The sequence below is a fragment of the Odocoileus virginianus genome, chromosome 28 (assembly GCF_023699985.2).
Source record: "Odocoileus virginianus isolate 20LAN1187 ecotype Illinois chromosome 28, Ovbor_1.2, whole genome shotgun sequence".
NCBI classification, from domain to species: Eukaryota; Metazoa; Chordata; class Mammalia; order Artiodactyla; family Cervidae; genus Odocoileus; species Odocoileus virginianus.
In genome coordinates this window covers 25803027-25824782 of record NC_069701.1, presented here as the reverse complement: position 1 = coordinate 25824782, position 21756 = coordinate 25803027, and the positions used below count along the sequence as shown (strand labels likewise).

At 49.5% G+C, this 21756-nt stretch overlaps 1 protein-coding gene and 1 non-coding gene across 4 annotated transcripts in view; one reads left to right on the top strand and one right to left on the bottom strand.

Annotated features, from left to right (window-relative positions):
- The window catches only part of KIRREL3 (kirre like nephrin family adhesion molecule 3), a 592142-nt gene that overhangs the window by 516867 nt on the left and 53519 nt on the right, over positions 1–21756 (top strand). The window lies entirely within an intron of this gene.
- TRNAY-AUA (transfer RNA tyrosine (anticodon AUA)) lies at positions 18616–18687 on the bottom strand. Its single transcript has one exon. It is a non-coding gene; the product is annotated as a tRNA-Tyr (tRNA).

The window sequence follows — 21756 nt, the reverse complement described above, 5'->3', positions numbered from 1 at the left end:
CACAAGTGCCACTTGGGAAGCCTGCTGAGAGCAGACGACTTGACTTTATTCCCAGTCATAGGAGAAAGTCTACAGTCTTTCACCATAAAGGATGATGTTAGCTGTATTTTTTCATATCAGGTTGAGGAAGTATCCATCTGTTCCTCCTTTGTTAAGAGCTTTTACCATGAATGATACTAGATTTTGTGAAATGCTTTTACTGCATCTATTGAGTTGATCATGTGGGGTTTTTTTTTTGTCTTTATTCTATTAATATGGATTATATTAATTGATCTTCAAATGTCAAACCAACCTTGAATTCTGGGAAAAATCCCATTTGGTCATGGTGTATAATCATTTTTATGTTGCTGCATTCAGTTTGCTAATTTTGATTTGAGGACTCTTTATCGGTATATATGATGGACAATGGTCTGTAGTTATTTTGTGATATGTCTGTCTTTATATCAGAGTAGCACTAGTCTTATTAGAATGAGTTGGGAACTGTTCCTCCTCTACTTTCTGGAAGATTTTATGAAGGATTGATAATATTTTTTCTTTCAATATTTGATAGAATTCACCAGTGACACTGTCTTGACCTGCGGTGTTCTTTATGGGAAGATTTTTCGTTATTAATTCCATTTCTGTACTTGATGTGGTTTCTAGTCAGATTTTCTCTGTAGAAGCTGATTTCTGAACAGACTTGAGAGGTGAAGGATTTAGCTGTGAATCTTGGAGGAAAATTTCCACTTGAAGTGAAAAAGCAGAGCCTTTGAAGGATTCTCAAGAGAGGAGTGACACTCTCTGACTTACATTTGAAAAGCCCCACCCTGACTGCTGGGTTGAGACCAGACTGGAAGAGGACCAGGGAAGGAGACCTGTGAGGGGCTTTTGCAGGGATACAGATGAGCAGTGACGGGACCCAGACCTGAATGGTAGCGGCGGAGCCAGTAGACAGCAGTCCAAGAGAATGGCAGGAGCCCACGGTGATGCCAAGGATTTGGGTAGAGAGCCTTCCATCCCTATAAAACTGGATGCGAAATTCTAAGTTGTGCATTTCTGGGGAGAGATTTCATATTTTCAAAGGACTAAGTCAGTTAGCACCCCAGATTTTAAGAATGGCTAATCTAGACCAACATCTTCGTTTTTAAGAAACTATGATTCTGAAAAGTTGAGTTACTTCCCCAAGGCCACACAGCAAAGCTAGGGCTATCCCAGTTGCCTTGGCCACCACCTCGGGGCGTTTGCCTAGTGGTATGTGTCATCAGGACCCCTCCTTGCCAGTCCAATGAGACCCACTCACCCCTGCCTAGGAGCACGTATGGTGTACAGAATGACTCCTCCTCTGTGCCCAGCTTCTGTTGCCCGCATCTGCCTTCACAGTCACCTGCCTTCCTTGTCCATGGCATCTGGGATCCCCAGGTTCCAACCTCGCCCCGGGAAGATCCAAGAGAAAGCCTTTCTGCTACTCACAGCTCTCCCTCCATGCAGAATCACAGGAAAGCAACACCGTATCTGTCTAAAAGAGTAAGGCCCTTGGTTTTTAATCTGTGCACGAATCTTATCTGAACAGGTTCAGGTGGCAAGAGTGAGAGAGAAAAATAATTAAGGGGAGACAGGTGAAATGTTGACATTATTATTACTTAAGTGCTATGACACTTTTAGTTTATGTTTTTTTACCCATGACACCCAGTGAGGGAAAATCAGCTTCCCATTACCTGAGCTGCACACCCACTCACCCCACCTCCCCACCACCTATAAATCTTATTAAAACGAGTTCCATTGGCAAGACAGAAAAATAATTAAAGCGAAGGTAGGTGAAATGTTGATATTATTAGTGTAATGCAACAGTCTGTTCAGTTTCTACACCAGTAAGATGCAGCCAAGGGAAATCAGTTTTAAAGATTACCTTTCCGGGACGCAAGAATGTAAAGAGTGAACCTGTTAGTTGCTCGGTCTTGCCCAACTCTTTGGGAGCCCCTGGACTGTAGTCCACCAGGCTCCTCTGTCCGTGGGATTCTCCAGGCAAGAATACTGGAGTGGGTTGCCTTTCCCTTCTCCAAGGGATCTTCCTGACCCAGGGATCGAACCCACATCTCCTGCATTGCAGACAAATTCTTTACCATCTGAACCATCAGGGAAGATGGTAAATCAAAGATGCAAATCAGAGCTCAGAAAGCCGGACTTAACAGAAGAGTGCATCAAACCAGGAATCATTTCGAAGTCTGTGGCAATCTCCCAGGGGCTATTAAGCTCACAGTTTACCTTTTGACTGCATTCTATTTTCTTGCAAATCCTTTATTTCCCACTTATTTATTGACTAGAGACACTGGCACCAAAAAGAAAAGAAAAACAGGTGGGGGAGAGGGATTCTCCAGCCGCTGGTCTTAAAACTCCATAGCAGGAAGTGATTCTCTGGAGGGAGGATCTGAGCACTCCCTTGGACCAGCGTGTAACTAAATCACTTCCCCTCCGAGGAGTGCCCGCCCAGAGCGGGTGGACTCTTTCGGCTGCTGGACAGAGGAGCCGCCACATCTTATCTTCCCTGGGGGAGTGGCTGAGGGACTGTGGGCAGCACTCCCAGGACAGGCCCCTGGGCATCGCACACAGGAGTCTGGAACTTTCCAACAAGATGTGACAAACGCCTCCGCTGTGAGAGGTGGTGTGGGGTCTGCACAAGAATAAGAGATGTCAGAGTGGGCAGAGACTCTATGACTCACAGAGTCCAGATTCAGGAGTGGCCACTGGCCACCGGCAGGTCAGATCGGGTGCACAGCCATGTCCAGTCTACTCCTAAAGTATCTTTGTTGCTGATGCTGTTCAGTCGCTAAGCCGTGTCTGACTCTTTCCAACCCCATGAGCTGCAGCACACCAGGCTTCTCTGTCCTCCACCATCTCCCGGGGTTTGCTCAAATTCATGTCTGTTGAGTCCGTGATGCTTTCTAACCATCTCATCCTCCGTCGCCCCCTGCTCCTCTTGCTTTCAATCTTTCCCAGCATCAGGATCCTAAAGTATCTTTAGAGATTTTTTAATTCATGGCCAACATTTTAGATTCTGGAGGGTTATGTATTAAAAATTCAGATTTCTGGTTCTTTTTTTTTTTTTTTGGCCACACCTACAGCATGTGCAATCTCAGTTCCCCCATCAAGGATCGAACTCAAAGTCCCCTGCAGTGGAAGCAAAGAGTCTTAACCACAGGACCACCAGGGAAATCTTCTGCAGATCTCCTGCAAGGACCTGGCAACATTAAGTCCGTGCTCTTGCTTGGCAATAATCGTGCGACGGCTGCTCCCTTCCAGCCTCCATTCACCTGGGCCACTCAGTGCATTCCTGTTACTAGATTGAGTCTGCTGCCCTAATCCCGCCAACCCTAGACCTGCCTTCAGGGAACTCATAGTGAGGATCAGCAGCTAAAAGAGAAACAGAAAGGAGACGAAGGAAGACAGAACGCCAGTGGCATCCAGTCGTTCCCGAGGAGTCACCAAGGGCAGGCTTGAATGGGTTTTAGGTGAGGTTTCAAGCATGAGGAGAGTTTGGACAATTTAATCAATTTGGCCCAGAAGAGTGGGCAGCATGTTCCTTCCCTGCTAACAGCGGATCTCTTGCAAAGAGCCCAGAGCTGAACTCTGTCTGCCACTCACTGCCTGGTCTGGAAATGCCCCCTGTAGGGTATGGTGCAGAAATGGGTCCCAGGACAGGCTGGAGTGGGATCTGCTCCACGGGCAGTGAACTAAATAATTCATGTTCCCCAACATGGCCAAGGAGAGGCTCTTCCCCAGCTAAATTTGCATTCCAGCTAATGGAGAGTTATCGTTAACGTCATACCCACTTCAGAACTGAAAAAATAACAATGCATTAAAAATAGATCCCATTTTCAATCGGATGAATGTGAGTCACTGGAATAGCTTGTGAGCAGCCTCATTTGACACAAAATGGGCTTTGGTTCCAGGCCCTTCGTGCTGCCCTGGGCAATGGGTCTCTGAGGACTCCCAGTGGAGCCTCTAGAGCCTGCTGTCCAATATGGCAGCCACCCGCCACAAGTGGCTGTTTAATTTTAATTTCAAATTAATTAAAATCGAATAAAACTAAAAATACAGTTCCTCAGTGGCACTTAGCCCATGTCAAGTGCTCAGTAGCCACATGGGACTTTAGGGAGGCTGGCTTAAACAGAATTCAGGCTTTCCTGGCCAAATTCCACCTAATCCTAATTCCATAAACACAACAGCATCCAATATTAGACACAGACTCAAAGGTTTAGACCTGGAGGTGTGGAGGTCAGCATCCCGCAAGCGTTTGCACTGATGTCATGATGCAGCCTGGAAGTGGAGGCTTCTCATCAATTCACTCACTCCTTGACTCACCAAATCTTCACTAGATGCCAACTATGTGTTAAAGCATCATGTAGATGCAGAGTGGGGATATAAAACATTATCTGTGCCCTCAAGGAGTTTATGGTCATGGGAAAGAGAAAACATAGAAACTTTTTACAATCATGTAAGACAGAATGAAAGAAGTATTTAAAAGTATAAACAAGATACAGAGAAAGTGTTCATCTCCACCAAGAAAATCTAGGAGGACTTCACGAGGGAAATGACTATTGAGTTCTCCCTTGGTAGAAACAGTAGAATTTTAGTAGACTACTTATTTAAATTATTTGGTAGATTATTTAAAAATCATCAGGGCTTCCCAGGTGGCTCAGTGGTAAAAAAAAAAAAAACAAGAAAGAAAGAAAAAAAAAAATCCACCTGCCAAGGCAGGAGACACGAGTTCAATCCTTATTTCGGGAAAATTCCTTGTGCCATGGAGCAGCTAAGCCCCTACGCCACAACTACTGAGCCTGTGCTCTAGAGCCCAGGAACTACTGAAGCCTGTGTAGCCTTGAACCCGTGCTCCACAGCAAGAGAAGACACTGCAATGAGAAATCCGAGCACCGCAACTAGAAAACAGCCTCCACTCGCCACAGATTGAGAAAAACCCACGAGCAGCAGTAAGGACCCAGAGCAGCCAAATAAATAAATAATAAAAAATAATAATCAGGGGACCTCTCTGGCAGTCCAGTGATTAAGACTCTGCACTTCCACTTCAGGGGGCCTGGGTTCAATCCCTGGTCAGGGAACTAAGATCCCAAATGCCCCGAGGTTGCATGGCCAAGGTAAATAAATACTGTAAATAAATTAACTTCATTAAATTAAAAAATAAAAGTAATCAAAGAATTCCCTGGTGGTCCAATGGGTAAGACACCCTGCTTTCACTGCCCAGGGCACAGGTTCCACCCCTGGTTGGGGAATTAAGATCCCTCAAGCCAAGCGGCACAGCCAAAAATAAATAGATAAATAAAATTAAAGACATGCAAACTTAAGAACAACTGGGAAACTATAAAGAGTGATGCTGTTTTTTAAAAAGTGACCATAAGAACCAGAACAAAGGCACAGAGGGATGAAAGAACAGCGTGCCCTGACTGAGGGGTCGACCTAGGGATGGTTATAGGGGATAAAAAGGAGCATGGCTGGTGGGGTTCGTCGGGAAAGGCCGAGCGCCGTGCAAGGAGTTTGAACTTGGGTGTGAGCAGTGGGGAGCCATCGTAGGTGCTTGCAGACTTTGATCGCCACATATGAGGGCCCCAAAGAAGAGAACCATGTGGTGTTTGGGGCACAGGTCTGACAGCTAGAAAAGTGCTGGCTAGTTGGATCCTGGTTAACAAAAGGTAGGACAACATAGACTTCCCAAAGCCCTTGCTAGAGACAAAAAGCAAGTAAGTGCCCAGAGAGAGGGTACCCAGGTGGCGGTGAGAGTCACTCGCCTCAACTTCTGTTAGCCAGGGAACTCTCATGCATGCCTCAATTCAGCAGTGATTTTACCAGCAAACATCCCGTGGTGCCTGGCTTCTTTAATGATCCAGAAGTTTCCATGCTTAGGGGTCCTGAGCCCCTTAGTCGCTGGCATCACCTGCACACCCACTGCGAGCAGCCCTGTGGGGTGAGAGACCTCAACCTCGGGTGTATGGGAGCATAGTACCGCCCGCCGGTGCCAGGTTGCCCCAGGGGCCAGTCCGGTTCTGTCCCCGCCTCCTGGCCCCTGAGCCGTGAGTCCCTGGAGTCTCTGTCCTCGGTGGAGGATCGGAGGATGAACACCCACCGTGTGAGGCCACCCCCTCTTCACAAGCACCCTCCCCTGTGTCTGTGGCTCTCAGACGCCCCGGAGACTATTAACACCTCTCTGGGAATATCTAACTGAAGACAATTTCTAGCCAGGATCTGTTATAATTACCAATTAGGTCTGATTATAATTACCCCTCGCCTCCATCCGTTACCTGGCACCCAGGATAGGACAGGGCCCCGCGACAATTAGCAGCAAGTCTTTCCTGATACGCTGGCTGATTAGCAACACAATTGCAGGGTCGGGCGGGGATGGGTGTGGGGGGCGGGAAGAGCCTGGCTTGTTAGAGGGAGGCTGCTGTTTACCGAGGAATCAGTAATCAAATTAGATTAAAAATTAATGAGGGGGGAAACGCGGAGTGCAGAAATGCAGTTTTTCCCCTCAACCACCTCTTTTTGTGTGTGTCAGTTGATGACATCATTTAGGGGAAGAAGCTGAAATTCCCCTACGCTTCTCCACCTCAGGTTTTTGGGGTTCAGTGACCACCCCGTCTCTGCCTAGAGTGACACAGTGGACATGATCAAAGGACTCACTGCAGTGTGAATGTGGGAAAATCACCTGAGCTCTCTGAGCCTCAGCCTCCTCATCTGTGAAATGGGGACAGTACTTGGCTCTGAACCAGACACCTGCCCCAATTATGTGCAGGACTTGGGGGTGGGGAGTGAGGGGATGGGGGCGAAGGTGCCAAACACCATGGCTTAGTTTTCTGGGAATCTCTGAGCTCAGTCCCAAGCTTGGCTCAGAGAAAGTGCTGAAGGAGGAACCACACTTAACTCCCACCCAGGACCCATAGGGAGGCCTCTCCCTTCCCCAGAGCAGCAGGTTGGCATGGAGAAGAGATGCCAGCTGAGATGGGAACAACCATCCCTGGGCATCCTCACCCCTTCACCTGCTGAATAAAGTGACAACTTCCCAAAGTGGTTCACCGTAAAGAAAGGAAACCTGGGAGCAGCTGGGCATCCTTGAGGAAGTGAACTTGCCTGTCTGGGCTTGAGCATCTTCACATGAAGAATCTTCCAGTCTGCCTGAGCAGAGGGAGGCTCTAACAGCCCTGGAAGAGTGCAGTGTGGCCATTACACAATCAATCTGGTGGCTGTGGGCTGGTGCCCTGGGGAGACCTGAAGGACTTGTTTAAATCACCCAGGTTACCAAGCAGGTCCACCCTCCACCTGCTCTATGCTGGCAAGGGACAGCAGAGACGCCAGGTCCCCAGAAAACAGCCCTTCTTGTTGTTTGGTGAGAGAGGGACACATGAACGCAAACACACACACACAGTCAAACGGGCCCTAGACTCAGACACCTGCAAAGGTCACGCCCACACACACACGCCCAGGTAAGATTTGCTAATTTATGCAGCTGCTGAGGCTGAGCATTTGACCTGCTCCCTGCAAAGATTCTCAGGGAATCCAGGACTGCCCGTCCTCCACCATCACCCCAGCTCCAAGAGTGGGTCCCCTGCTCCCTCCACCCTTGGTTTCTCTCCAGCAGGAGCCTTCTGCCCTCTCGGGCCCCCAAGAAGGAGTTCTGGATGATTATGGCCCTGGGGAAGGGGCTGCCCCAGTTCCCAGGGACTCAGACAGCTTCCTGGACTTAGGACCTCTATCCGTCTCTTGGCTGAGCCCCGCTTCCCCATGCCTGCCACCCCAAGAACTCACACACCTTTCCTAAGGGTTCCTGTTTGGTGCTGACCTGGAGGAGATAGGAGTCCAGAGCTAGACCTTGGTCCCTCGATATCCCCACTAGTTTAGTTTCCATTTCCAGGACCACCCCCCTTTCACCTCCTCTCCAGAGGTCTTTCTTCCTGTTGCCTCCGTCACACCCACCTCTCACTCTGAACTTGGCCAAAGACTCGGGTTCCCACGTGGTGAGCAGTGAGCTGGAACGGGCTGAGTGGCAGAGCAACATGGACTTAATGTCAGACTCCTGAGCCCTAGTGCAGCCTGCCCTTGTCCACATCACTCGGCCTCTCTGACCCTCGGTTTCTCATCTATAAAATGAGGATTAAGAATACCTGCCTTGCCGGTGTTTGGAGTTATCATAGAGAGAAAGGTGACTGTGTATGGGGAGGCACGTGATGAACAGCATGGCGCCTCACAATGTTTTGAGCACAGATACCGTTGCAAAATCCCTGCCGGTTCTCTGTTGCTGCATAACAACTCATCCCCAAACCCAGGGGCTTAAAACAGCAGTGATCGGTTATCAACTCTCATAGTTTCTGCAGGTCAAGAAGCTAAACCCAGCTCTGCCAGACGGTTCTGGCTCAGGGTGTGTCATGGCCATCAGACCCCCGGAGAGGCTGGGTCATGTCAAAGTCTGCTTTACTCGTGTGTCTGGTAACTAGGCTGGGAAGCTGTGAACGGCAAGTGGCAGGGGGGTGGGGGCTTGGGTACCAGCTCCTCAACCTCTCCCTCCATCTCTATGTGCCTCTCCATGTGGTCTCTCCAATGCAGCGCCCTCAAGGCACTGAACTTCTTACATGGCTGCTAGGGCTTCCTAGTAAAGAATCTGCCTGCAATGCAGGAGACTCGGGTTCGATCCCTGGGTCGGGAAGATCCCCTGGAGAAGGGAATGGCAACCCACTCCAGTATTCTGTCCTGGAAAATTCCACGGACAAAGAGCTTGGCAGGTTACAGTCCATGGGGTTGCAGAGAGTTGGACACAACTGAACGACTAATACTTTCAGGCTCCGAAGCACATGTCCCGCCTCCAGAGGTAGATGTACCAGAAGTGCCCTGTGGCCCCAAGGACACCCAAGCAGGGTGGGGCCTTGCCCACCTTGCCCACCTCCCCTTGGTCAGCCGTCTGCAAGGGGAGTCCTGCCCTGCCTCTCTCCCTGACACACAGCCCGCACCATGAGCTCCCACCAGCCATGGCATGCTATGGCCGGAATCCACATGTGGGCACCTGCCAACCACACACGGGGCCGCCTTCTGCAGGGGGGTACTCTAGGGGTCGGGGGGTGCCTGCAGCAGATTCCTTTCCTGCCTCCAGGCTTTGTGGGGAGCTGGGACTTAAGATCAACAAATGGGAGGTCACTTTCCCAGGATCCTGAATCCAAATGCGGCTTTGACTGGCTGACCAGGCTCCAGGTTCTCATAGTGAATTCAGAGTCTAAGTGGGCTGGGGGCCTGCAGCCATGGAATGGCAGGACTCGAAAGGCACTGGGGGGCCAGTAGCGTCCAGCTTAAAACCCACCTTCCTCCAGCCTCAACTACCCCCACCCCGGGCTCCCCCGACCCTACCCCACCTCGCTGACTCATCCTCTCAAGCATTTGCCACCCGATTTGCTCTCTTCCTCGGCATGGAAGACGCCTCTCCTCGCTCCTCTGTGCCCCCATCTGCCACCAGGCCCCTCCAGGCTCCAGCCTTCCTTCCCTGGCCTCTGTTTCAGGGTCCCTTCTAGGTTCCCCTGCTTCCTGCACTCCCGGTGATGGCCCTCACCACACAGTCCTACGTCGTGCGGGTCTCTCCCCACCCAGACTGCACGGTCCCTGTGGTCAGGGACCAGGTCTCCCTGCTTTCTGCACCCAGCCCTGAGCCCAGGCCCAGAAGACGGCAGCTCTCAATGAAGTTCACACAACAGATGAGTGACCTCCCAGGTCACCACTAGCTCAGCGAATTTATCTTCCGCTGAGACCATCCAGTGCGTTCCAGGGCCCAAGGTCCTCGGACTGAGTGAGGAGTGGCCAGAGGGCTAAACAAGCCAGGTGCTCAACACTACTTTCCAGCCTGGTTCCCTCCTCCAGTTTGACCAGCATTCCCAGAAGGTGCACACAGCCCTCCGCATCCATCTTGAAGAAGTCATTTCACTTTTGAGCTCATTTTCTCATCTGATATGCATGCATAGTCACTTCAGTCGTATCTGACTGTTTGCAACCCCATGGACTATAGCCCACCAGGCTCCTCTGTCCATGGGATTCTCCAGGCAGAATACTGGAGTGGGTTGCCATGCCCTCCGCCAGGGGATCTTTCCAACCCAGAGATCGAACTTGCGTCTCTTACGTCTCCTGCATTGGCAGGCAGGTTCTTTACCACCAGTGCCACCTCTCATCTGATAAATGGGCATAATAATAGCCGCCTCTCTAAAGGTTGTTATGGGGACTTTTCTGGTGGTTCAGTTGTTAAAAAAATAAAACTCCATGCTCCCAATGCAGGGGGCACAAGTTTGACCCCTGATGGAGAAACTAAGATTCAAAATGCCCTACAACACAGCCCAATAAATAATAAAAGATTGTTTGAAAATCAGATGAGTGCAGGATGTCGACGTGTTTTGTAGACTGTGAAGGAAGGTCTGAAGAGAAGCCCAGGTCTGTCACCTGATGCGCTGTGTGCTTCCCGAGAGAGGGGCTGGCACCCCTTTTTCCCAGCTCTGCATTCAGGGACAGCACGTTGGCAGCTCGTAACTGGCTATAATGGGAGAACTTACACCACAGAAATGGCCAAACACCAGAATCAGCGTTCTCTGGGTGTGTTGTGTCATGTTTGGAGAGCTGGGTTGACAGCACACCACTGCCCCGGCCTCTCCCCTGGCTTCGTCTGTGAAGAACAAGTCTTCCCGTCCGTCCCCACTGTTCAAAGAGGCTACGTGTCATAAGTGGAAGCGCCCGGAGTTCTTTAGCAAAGCCAGGCTGGAGACGTCCCAAGTGTGAGCCTTTATTTCTTGTGATTAATGTCCCTTAGTATAATCATCCTTCGTCATAAAGCAGGCAGGAGCAGTGACAGACCTGTGACTCACACCGGGAACCGTGCCCGGACTGGAGAGGCTGAGGCTTCGCCCAGCAGCCTCCCGGGGGCTGGCCTGGAGGTGGACCCTGGAGAGCACTCCTGATTCAGACCAGAGGGTTAGGATGACGGGGCTGAGCCCCAGGGGGCCTGACCCTGATCCAAGCCCTACCCCTCACTCATAGGTGACCTCGGGCATCCCAGTTTACCACCTGAGCCTCCAGGGATGGGCAAGAAGAGGAAGTAAGATCCCGCATTGAAAGCCATTGGAAAAGTATTAAGTGCCAACCTAACGCAAAGCAGGGGCTGTGGGTGCAGAGAGGGCCTTCCAGCAGGGCGGGAGAGCTGGATGCAAATCCGTCCACCCCTGTGCAGGTGGGAGAACTTTGTACTCATCATGCAGCTAGTAGGCCCTGTGCTGTTCAGATTAAGCACCTACTGTGCATCATTGCTTTTCTGGGCACTGAAGGTATGACAGTGAGCAAGACAGAAAAAGTCACCGTTCTCGTGGAATTTCCACCAGTGTAAGGAGATACATCAAAGAATTTTATGCTTTTGAACTGTGGTGTTGGAGAAGACTCTTGAGAGTCTGTTGGACAGCAAGGAGATTCAACCAGTCTATCCTAAAGGAAATCAGTCCTGAATGTTCATTGGAAGGACTGATGCTGAAGCTGAAACTCTAATACTTTGGACACCCAATGCAAAGAACTGACTCATTGGAAAAGAACCTGATGCTGGGAAAGATTGAAGGCGAGAGGAGAAGGGGACGACAGAGGATGAGATGGATGGATGGCATCACCGACTCGATGGACATGAGTTTGAGTAAGCTCTGGGAGTTGGTGATGGACAGGGAAGCCTGGCGTAGTGCAGTCCATGGGGTTGCAAAGAGTCAGACATGACTGAGTGACTGAACTGAAGGAGACACGCAGACAAATACTATAACATTCTGAGTGTCATAAAGCAAACCGAAGCAGGGTGAGGAGGAAGAGAAAGGTCGAGCACAGGTGGGACTTCGTACAGATAACCCTGGAGGGCCTCTTTTAGGAAGTAACACGTCACCAAAGACCGGGAGAAAGAGAGGAAGGTGGCAGAGCAAACATCTGGAGAAAAGAGCATTCCAGGCCGAGGTGGGGCAGAGGCGGGCACAGCAAAGGCCCCGAGGCAGGAGAGTTCCGGGAACAGCAAACAGGCCTGCCTGGCTGATGCGGTGTCAATAAAGGAGAGAGTGATGAAGGTGGGGTCAGAGGGAGCATGACCTTGTGGGCTCTTGTAGATCACAGTAACCATCTCAGATTTTACTCTGCTTAAGAAGCCACTCAGGACTTCCCTGTGGTCCAGCGGTTAAGACTCCACCTTCCAATGCAGCGGGTGCTGCAGGTTCGATCCCTGGTCGGGAAACCAAGGTCCCATGTGCCCCAGGGCGCTGCCAACATTTCTGATAAAAGGAAAGAAAAAGAAGCCACCAGAAACTTCGAGGGGAGACGTAATGTGGAAAGGGTCGTCCTGGCTGCTATTTTGAGAAGAAATCAGGGGAAACGGGTGGGGGAAGGGGGAGGAGAGACAAGGGGAGCAGGAATGAATGCAGAAAACCAGTCCGGAAGCCGCTGTAGTGCAGGTGTGAGACGTGATGAGGTCTGTGTGCATTTCAGATGTGGACCTAGAGCCACTGGGGGTGAGACAGAGCAAAGTCAAGGGCACAGGAAGCTGTCTGCCTCGAGCCGCTGGTGGCTTCAATTGCCATTTGCTGAGACCTCGGGAGTAGAAACCAGCGTCCTGGGCCTCAGGCAAGGTGGGGTGATGTTTTCTGTGAGAAGAGTGGTGAGAAGGGGTGGGACAGGCCCCCCACACACAGGCTCACAGAGCAACCAGACCTCTGAGCTCCCCTCTTGCTCCACGGGCCTGACTGGAACACCAACGGGGCCCCTCCCTCAGCGGCCACCCCTGCCTCCCACGTTCCACACAACTTGAGAACCATGGATCTGAGAGCGTCCATGGGGTCTCCTCATCCCGAGGTATCACCCCCAGGACGTGTGAGGCTCTGAGAAGGAAGCCCCGGGGGTAAGCCATCATCCAGGCCCTCAGGAAATTCAGAACCTGCTGGGGGAGGTGACAGGGACTCCCCTGGCAGTCCATCGGTTAGGACTCTTTGCTAACCCACTCCAGTGTTTTTGCCTGGAGAATCCGAGGGACGGGGGAGCCTGGTGGGCTGCCGTCTATGGGGTCGCACAGAGTCGGACATAACTGAAGCAACTTAGCAGCAGCTTCCACTGCAGGGAGTGTAGGTTCAATCTCTGATCCCACATACTGCTGAGTGTCCAGTAAAAAAAGAATCGGTGGGACAGTGAGGCCTGTGGACAGTCAGGGGAGGCTTCGGGGAGTAAGCAGAACTTGGATCTGGAGGAGGAACCATCGTGGGGTCAGCCAGAGAGGGTGGGGGGCCCTGGAGGTGGACAGCAGGGGTGGGGCTCACATGCAGGGCCTTGGGTGTGTCGGAGGACAGGAGACGTGGTGGCCAGGTGATCAAGGGCCTTGACATCACGCAGCAGGATCAGGTCTTTTCTGCAGTCGGAGGCACCCCTGGAGGACTCTGAGAAGGCAAAGAGAAGGGTGTACAGTGTCCTCGAAGCTGTCCACCTCCACCTGCGTTCACTTCCTCCCCTCTCCTGCTGCACTCCCTCCCAGCCCCCAGCCGGGCCAGGGTCTGAGCAACAGGGCTGCAGCCTGCCCGGACGGTGGGGAATAAACAGGGCCGGGCCAAGCACGCGGCATCCCTTGTGCCCAGCCTGGCAGCCCTGACTGAACCTCACCCCTTCCGGGCACCAGTTCAGAGCTTCTGCCCACTTGGCTTCCCCCTGCCTCCCCGCCCCTGAAACCTGGGGCCTCCTGGCCTGATTAGGGCGAGTGTCACCATGCCGGGGACTTGATGGATGGCCTCGAGAATGGATGCTCGTCTCTGTCTGCAGGGCCTTGCAGCCCATCCATCTTCTCTTGGCAGCCTGTTCCCACCCCAGTGCTCACCTTCCGGGGACGATTCTCGGCCGACGTGGGTCCCAAGGGCTGGCCTGTGTCTTGTCCCCCACCAAGGACAGGAGAGAGGGACAGCTTCCTTCCCTGGAGGGCATCAAAACAGGACCAAGTTTGGGGTGATGCACAAAATATAAGGGGCACCCTACAACTCAGTAATCGAGATGATATTTTAATGCAACCTTTTTTAAAAATCAAAGATGATACAAAAATGATATAAAATCAAGTGATATTTTTAAAAAACTTAAAAATCTTTAATTTCTGAAAAAAGTATCAAAGCAGTCATTGAATGTGGGAGGAAAAAATGTGTGCCCCTAGCTCCATGATTCTACATATTTTTTGATGGTTAATTTTCTTTTCAGAACACTGAAGTACTTGAGAAAATATTGAAACATTTAAAAGTAGGTGTGTTTAAACTCACAAGATTATTTCAAGCTGAAGTATTTTATTTACAGCAAAAATAGAGTTTATTGTCATTTCGCTTTCCTGGCTTTGATGGAAGCAAATGCATCAATGATGATAACAATCTGCTTTCCTCTGCTTCTCTCAATTTCAGTTGAAAAAATGGCCACATTTGATCATTTCTCATGACCAAGTGACCATCTTACGTCTTTTTTAATTAATTTCAGTTTAGATAAAGAGACTGCCGTTATTTAAAATTGTGGTGGTTTGTTCACTGTGAATATTTCTGCATTCATTTTGGTATTGTTTTGTAATTTTCATTCAAATATGATTTCTCTCCATTTCTGAGGTTTTTGGCAGGCCCGTAAATTTTATGCCCAGCTTTGGACAACCTGCCCCCAGCCAGAAAAGAGTTCCAGGACCCCCGGGCCTGGGCAGGGTTGGGGGAGGGTGGGCCTGGGAATGAGCCAGCTCTAGGGCAGCCAGAGATCACCATCACCATGAGTCTTGGAGGGAGGAGCTGACTGCAGATGGTGAGTGTAAGGTTCAGGTGGGGCCACTGCTTTGGGCCTGAAGTTCACGTTCCAGCTCAGATTCTGGCTATGTGACGTCAGGCAACTCTCTGATGCCTGCCCGGCTCTTTGCTTCTGTGTCCCGGAGGGCTGTTGAGGCTGGCCCTCCCCTGCCCTGCTCACCTCACTGGGTCATGATGAGGTTCAAGGTAAACCATGTGAATGACCGCCCCCGTGCTGGGCAGCGAGGGCACCCAAGGCCATTCCACAGCCTCCGTTCACTTAGTGCAGCGTCAGAAAGTTCTGCTTCATGTCTGACTTCATCCCTCTGCCCTCCCTCCCTGGTCCATCTTTTCTGGAAAACCAGCCTAGAGGGCCTGTTTCATTCTGCAGCCACTGGCTCCCAGCCGGGGCTCCAAGTCAGCCACCTGAACACCCCTTTCCTGAGCATGGAGGGGGTTGCTGGGGACTCAGAGCAGTAAGGGCCCGGCGTCGACCATGCGTGGCTCGCCTCACATCCCCCTCAGCACCTTGATACCTCGCCCTGAGCACCTGTGCAGGCACACGCCACTTGTGAGAAAAGGCTCTTTCAGGCCAGAGTTTGAAGGGAAGCCTTACAAACTGCCTGGCGGCTGTTCCTGCCTCCCCGCCCCTCCCGGAGCCCTGGCCTCTGCTCGTCTGCCTTCTTCCTCCTCAAAAGGAAGCTCCTCTCAGAGAACTAGATGGACAGAGCTAATTGGGAGCCAGGAAGAAGAAACTTCAGGCAAGGTAATGAGCAAGCCTGGACTGGACACAAGCCCAGAGGGGCTTTGGGAAGCCATCCGGCCCACCCCCTGCCTCAGGACCATGTGGCCCTCCACATGCAGCTCATCCCTAACAGGCGGGGAAAAAAAGGCCAGCTCTGGCCGTGAAAAAGAATACAATAATGCCGTTTGCAGCAACATGATTGGACCCGGAGATTATCATTCTAAGGGAAGTAAGTCAGACAGAGGAAGATAAATATCATATGATACTGATTACATGTGGAATAAAAAAAAAATGATATAAATGAACTTATCTACAAAACAGAAAGAGACTCACAGCCTTAGAGAACAAATTTACAGTTACCAAGGGCGAAAGGTGGGGTGGAAGGATATAGACTGGGAGTTTGGGATGGACATGTACACACTGCTGTATTTAGCTTGGATAACCAACAGGGACCTACTGTGTGGCACAGAGACCCTTCTCAGTCCTTCTCATGGCCTATATGGGGAAAGAATCTTTAAAAAAAAAACAAACGTGGACATACGTATATGTACAACTGATTCACTTTGCTATACACCTGAAACTAACACAACATTGTTAATCAACTATGCTCCAATATAAATTAAAAATTTACACCTGAAATCATCACAGCATTTTGAATCAGCTATGTGTTAGTCGCTCTGTCATATCTGACTCTTTGCGACCCTGTGGACTATAGCTGGCCAGGCTCCTCTGTCCATGGGATTCTCTAGGAACAAATACTGGAGTGGGTGGCCATTCCCTTCTCCAGGGGGTCTTCCCAACCCAGGGATTGAGCCAGGGTATCCTGCATTTCAGGCAGATTCTTTATTGTAGTTTGTTTTTAAATATAAGTATTTAAAAAAAGAGAACAGGCTCTAGAGAAAGGCCTGCCCCCTCTCCCCTCTCTGGGTCAGTTCTCCCTAACGTCTCACCTCGCTCCCTCGCATTGCGTTTGAGCCCCTCTTCAGCACAGGTGGAGACTCCACACTGAACATCCTCTGTGTACCAATGACCTGTGACGGGATGTCTGTCACAGTTATTCTCATATACGATAAGCAAGTAGGGGCGCCATAGGGCTCATTGAAGGCAAGTAAGAAAGTAAAAGACTGTATGGATAGCTGATTCACTTTGCTATGCAGCAGAAACTAACACAACATTCTTAAACAATTGTACTCGAATTTTTTTTTTAATTTTTAAAAAAAATTTTTTGAACAAACAGAAAAAAAAAATTAGTCTGGATTCTGAAATCACCCTTTCTGAAAAAACAAACACACGCACACACATTTGGACTTCAGGGCGCCCAGAGAGATGGGAGCTAGTAACAGGACCACGATTCAACACCAGGTCCAACTCCGGGCACAGCCCACCTCCCCGGCCCAGTGACCTGTCCACAAAGGCAGCCTCCTAGCCTCCAGGAATTCTGAGCACCTGTGAGTGACCCACTTTGTGACCAAGGCCAAGCTGAGGGCTGTTTCCTGCAGGGAAAGCCTTGCACATCTCTAGCTGTTTCCTGTAGGGAAAGCCCTGCCCACCTCTGCCCTAAGGCTAGGAACTGTTGAATGCAAGTGAATTCCAATGAGAGTCAAAAGTAAACATCGCCATCAGTTGTAGTGAGGTGGCTAAACCTAGAGCCTGTTATACAGAATGAAATGTCAGAAAGAGAAAAACAAATATTGTATATTAACACATATAGACGGGATCCAGAAAAAATAGTACTGATGAACCTATCTTCAGGGAAGGAATATAGACACAGACGTAGAGAGTGGACTTGTGGACACAGCGGGGGAAGGAGAGCGTGGGGTGAACTGAGAAAGCGGCATTGACATGTATACACCACCACGTCTGAAGCAGAGAGCTAGTGGGAAGCTGCTGTGTAGTGCGGGGAGCCCAGCCAGGTGCTCTCTGATGGGAGGTGGGGGAAGGAGGTCCAAGAGGAAGGGGATATATGTGCAATTAGGACTGATTTGCATTGATCTATAGCAGAGACTACTGCAACATTGAAAAGCAAGTATCTAACTAAAAATAAATAAAATTCTTTAAAAGTAGAATAAACGTGGTCAAAAAGGAAAACCACTTAGCTCCCTACACACACACACACACACACACACACACACTCACTCACTCACACGGTGTGTTCCAAAGTCAAATGCAAATGATACTTTCAATTATATACCAAATTTGGACCATCCATGCCTCTGGCCATGAACATTAGTGCCCATCACGGAAGCCGACAGTGGCTTCAAGACACATCCAATACACTTCACTTCAAACCAGCCCTGAACACCTCGAGCACCCACTTCTCTGAGAAGCTGATGGGCTCTTCCCCGGCGACACGCACGATGCAGCGCTGATTCCTACACGGTGACAGTGATGTAGATCAGAGCTGAAACCCATGTATTCTGATCTCAGGGCACTCCCGGCCACTCAGTGCTGTCCTGTCTCTCTTTATGGAGCGTGCACAGAACCCTCAACAGTGAGTCAATTGCTAATCAACCGGAAAGGGATACCTTAGAAGGGAGACAGAGGAAAGCAAGGAGATGATTAAGGATCCAGGGATCGCTAGGTGTAGCTGACAGGTCCCAGAGAGAGGGATGGTTGACGGTGGAGAGTGGAGAACACAGAAGGTAAAAAAATATATTTGTCCAATGTCTCAGGAAGTTCAGGGGACACCAGCTGTCCTGGGTCCCATTTGGTGACTCCAGTCCTTCTTGTTGTTTAGTCACTCAGTCGTGTCCAACGCTTTGGGACCCCATGGACTGTAGCCCTCCAGGCTCCACTGTCCATGGAATTCTCTAGGCAAGAATACCGGAGTGGGGTGCCATTTTCTTCTCCAGGGGATCTTCCCGACCCAGGGATCAAAACCATGTCTCCTTCATTGGCAGGCAGATTTTTTACCACGGAGGAAATGGGAAGCCCCCAAACCCTGTAAAGTGAAGTCGCTCAGTCGTGTCCGACTCTTTGCCACCCCATGGACTGTAGCCAACTAGGCTCCTCTGTCCATGGAATTTTCCAAGCAAGAATACTGGAGTGGGCTGCCATTTCCTTCTACAGGAGATCTTCCCAACCCAGGGATTGAACCTGGGTCTCCCACATTATAGGCAGACGCTTTACCATCTGAGCCACCAGGGAACTAAGATTAGAATATTATCAACCCATGATGGACAGCAGCCTTAGGGTGAAAATGATATTACAGCCCAAACAAAAGAATCCTCCAAAGTAAGTAAACTTTAAGGAACAAGAAGGGCTGTAGAACCCAGCTACTCTTCCTCTTGTAAAAATTCTCTTTTCAGAACTGAATCTTGGAGGTTGTGGTTTTATTTTTTTCTAAAATTCCACACACCCACGTACTCCCCACTAAACTATAAGCACCTTGAAAGGACCTTGTCATTCTCACCAATGAAGTGTGCATATGTGCATGGAACACAGTAAAGGCATTTAAACATTTGTTGATGCAATGAATGAACAATGCATGGTCTTTCAAAATTTTAAGGCACCTTTTCTTCATTTTTCTAAAAACTTTGGGCTGGTCTGTGTGGCTACTACTAGAGATGAAACTGCTCATTCCCAACCCCGTAGTCATTTCCAAACAGGCCAAGCCCTAAAACTGGCTTGTGAGTCCACACGGAGTGCCAGCAGGGCCAGACAAGTCCTCAAGACATCTTAGTGTTGATGAGTGTTTCCGGACCTGCACCTCTCCAAACACCCCCATCTGGAGGCTTTGTTTTTCCTACCCAGCTCCCCTTCTTGCTGGCTTCCCATCTTACCCTTCACTCATTTACCCAGTGCTCTTCTCTGGAGCACCGACTCTGTGCAAGCTCTCGGCTGGGGCAGGAGAGACAAGGAGGAATATGACAGGCCTGCTGCTCTGCAGAAGTCACCCCCGACCAGACCCCTGAGTCCAGCCATCCACGAGACCCAGGAGCTGCTCAAGAGCCAAGGGGAGGCTCCCACCCAGCTTCGCCCACAGCACTGGCTGAGGAACCGGGTCACACAGGGACGAGACTGTTCCCTGCCTCTGATACCCAGCCACAGCGTAGCGGGGGTCATGGGAGGCACTTCAGCAAAGCCTGAAGGTCACGCCTGTGCCCACAAGTCAGAAAAGAAGAGTGGGTGTTCCAAGGAAAGAGCAGGCCCTCCCTCAGCCTGTAATTAATACAGTATAATTAGCTAAAATCACCATGCTGTACATTAGATCCCCAGATCTTGTAAACCTTACAGCTGGAAGTTTGTACCCTTTGACTGACATCTCTTCCATTTTCCCTACCCCCCAGCCCCTGATAATCACTCTACTGTTTCTCAGAATTCAGCTTTTTTTAGATCCCACATATGTGATATCATACAATACTTGTCTTTCTCTGTCAAACTTATTTCACTTACCATAGTGCTGTCAATATTTCATCCAAGTTGTCACAAATGACAACATTTCCTTCTTTCTCATGGCTGAATAGTATTCCATTATATATATGTTTTTCTTTCTCTCTATATAATACATATAGAGAACTAATACAATTCAAAAGCAAAAAAAACAAACACTCAAAATTAAAACAGGCAGAGGAACTGAATACAATTTTCCAAAGAAGACGTACAGATGACCAACAGGCCCATGAAAAGTTGCTCAATATCAGTTATCATCAGGAAATTGCAAATCAAAGCCACAATGATATGTTACTCCCCACCTGTTAGAATTGCTGTCATCAAAAAAGGTGATATCTATCAAGTTTTGTGATATCTATGCAAGTTTTGTCGAGGATGTGGAGAAAAAGGAATCTTTATATACTCTTAGCAGGAATGTAAATTGGTGCAGCCCCTACAGAAGACAGTATGGAGGATCTTAAAAAACTAAAAACAGAACGACCATGTGACCCAACAATTCCACTTCTGAGATACATCCAAAGAAACTGAAATCAAGATCTTGTAGAGACGTCCTTGGTGGTACAGTGGATAAGAATCTGCCTGCCAATGCAGGGGACATAGGTTCGATCCCTGGTCCAGGAAGATTCCACATGCCATGAAGCAGCTAAGTCCCTGTGCCACAACTACTGATCCCACTGCCACTACTGAAGCCCGTGGGCCTGGAGCCTGTGCTCCATGACAAGAGAAGCCACTGCAATGAGAAGCCTGCACAGTGCAATGAAGAGCAAAGCTTGAGCACCCCAGAGAAAGCTTGAGCACAGCAACGAAGACCCAGAGCAGCCAAATAAATAAGATCTTGTAGAAATATTTGTACTCCCATGCTCACTGAAGAATTATTCACAGTAGCCAAAAAGTAGAAGTAATCCAAGCATCCGTCAGCAGATGAATGGGTAAAGAAGATGTGGTGTATACATTACAATGGAACACTACTCAGCCTTGAGAAAGAAGGAAATCCTAAAATTTGTATGGAGCCACAAAAGATTCCAAATAGCCAAAGCAAGCCTGAGAAAGAAGACAAAACCTGGAGGTATCACTCTTTCTGATTTCAAACCGTAGTACAAAGCTATAGAAAAAAAAAAAAAAGTAAAAAAGGCTATAGTAACCAAAACAGCGTGGTACTGGCATAAAAACAGACACATGGACAAATGGGACAGCATAGACAGCCCAGGAATAAGCTCATACATATACAATCACCTAACATTTGACAAGGAAGTCAAGAATATTCAATGTGGAAAGGACAGTCTCTTGAATAAATGGTGTTGGGAAAACCAGATAATCAGGCAGAACAATGAAATTGGACCCCCATTTACACCACTCACACAAATGAACTTGAAATGAATTAAAGACTTAAACATAAGACTTTGAGACCCTAAAACTCCAAAGAAAACATAGGGGGGAAGCTCCTTAACACTGCTCTTGGCAGCAATTTTCTGGATGTGACACCAGAAGCATAAGCAGCAAAAACAAAAATAAATACGTGGGATCACATGCAAGTAAAAGCCTTCTGCACAGCAGAGGAAACCATCAACCAAACAAAGAGGCAATGGGAGAAAATGTTTGCAAGTCATGTACCTGACCTGGGCCTTGTGGACACCCTGCCTCCACCCCAGGGAGCACCCGGCACGTGGGGAGAGAAGGCGGCTGGCCTCCACCTCAGCGCCCCCAGCTCGCAGCCCCCGCTGCCCAGGACCTCCTGCACCCCGCACTGTTCACATGTCCCCTAGCTCAATCCCACACCAGGAGAAGCCCGTAGTAGCTCCATGTTACAGATGCAAAAATTTACAA